The sequence below is a fragment of the Hyposmocoma kahamanoa genome, unplaced genomic scaffold, assembly GCF_003589595.1.
Source record: "Hyposmocoma kahamanoa isolate Upper Pololo Valley unplaced genomic scaffold, ASM358959v1 100021, whole genome shotgun sequence".
Taxonomy (NCBI): domain Eukaryota; kingdom Metazoa; phylum Arthropoda; class Insecta; order Lepidoptera; family Cosmopterigidae; genus Hyposmocoma; species Hyposmocoma kahamanoa.
The window spans coordinates 18,832,803-18,834,373 of NW_020653200.1; positions in this window are offsets into that span (position 1 = coordinate 18,832,803).

The following is a 1,571-nucleotide window of genomic DNA, read 5'->3' on the forward strand; positions in this document are numbered from 1 at the left end:
GGACCTGTAAAGGGCCCGAAACGTCGGTTTGTTTGAAAAAACAAATATACGCGATTTAAATCCGGAAAAATAGTTTCATTTCCTAAATATAAAGATTGTCTAACAATGGGGATCAATCTCAGATCAATCTATTTGTATTACTACGTACTACTACGTAGCATGTAAAAAAAATTCACCTTATAAAAAAATACACCTTATACACACCAAACTATTCTGATCTTTCTTTCAAGATTATGCTATATTCCTCAGACATCACGTGATCTCCATCTCATAACTTCACAATAACAGCACATGAGTACGTACATAGTTCTCGCTAAATTGTTCATATGCTAGTATCATATTTCTCTACAAGTCGCTTCAAACTAACACTGACTTGTAAATACGGCACAATAGCAGTTGGCACGGTAAACAATAGACTCACTGTGTACAGTCATAAACAGAATGTGTTTATATTACGTTTCATTTATATAAGACATACCTATAAGCAAATTGAGCCACGTTTGTAAATAACGGCAAATAGGTAGTTACTTTCATCGACCTTACTTCCTGTAAGGTATGTATATGTACAGCCATTACGTTAAAATAACTCTGTGGGTTGTTAATTTTCTTACATTTCACTGAATGTAACTTATAGAGTAAATTTATATCTTAAACTGTATTACAATATTAATCACATCCTAGTTTTATACCATGTATGGACAGCGACGATTATGTATTATTTTTGAAAATGTTCACGCGAAACATTAATTTAATCCCTGCCCCTGTGTGTGCTACGTTACGTTACGTGTTAGTATACATAAGATCATAAAAGGTAACGTTTTAATAATTTTTTTTGTTACCAGCTCATTGCTGCATAATCAAGTAATAAAATAAATTTGTACTATAATACAAATGAATTTTGAATCCATTTTTAACGATACTAAGGCTTAATATACTTTCTGTAGTATGTTCATTTTAAATCTACCATTTGGGATCTATTCAAGGCTAGATTGAATAGGCATTTACTTGAAAAACGCATAACTTCGTCGGTTAACATCAGGTCACATTATGACCAAGCCTTTCACATAAATCATATAAATTTAATGTGATGAATATTAAGTAAAAGAAATAGTATACTAAACATATTTAATACACAAGAAAAGAAAAAGAAAATAGATATTCAATACTAATTAATTACTAAATTTTCTAATTATTATAATTATAATTTTCTATTTTACATTCAATCCTTAGACATTAAAACTTTAGATATTAAGCTTGTGCCTGTGTATGATTATGCTGGTACGTCGTGCAAGGTTCTTCCAGTAAGTCCATATTAATATATTGTTATAATTGATAATTTTTTTTTATTAACATAAAATATTTTGCAAAATGGATGTATCGTACATGTACATATCGTACATGTTCTTTGATTAAAAAAATAAGTCATTTAAATTATAACTTATGTAACAATATTAAAAAATAGGGTGGTTTGCATTAATATTAGCCATAACTAGTTGATGACTTAACCATCTCAGTCAGTTGTAATCATGGCACCTGTAAAGGGCCTGAAGTCTCGTTTTGTTTGAAAATAC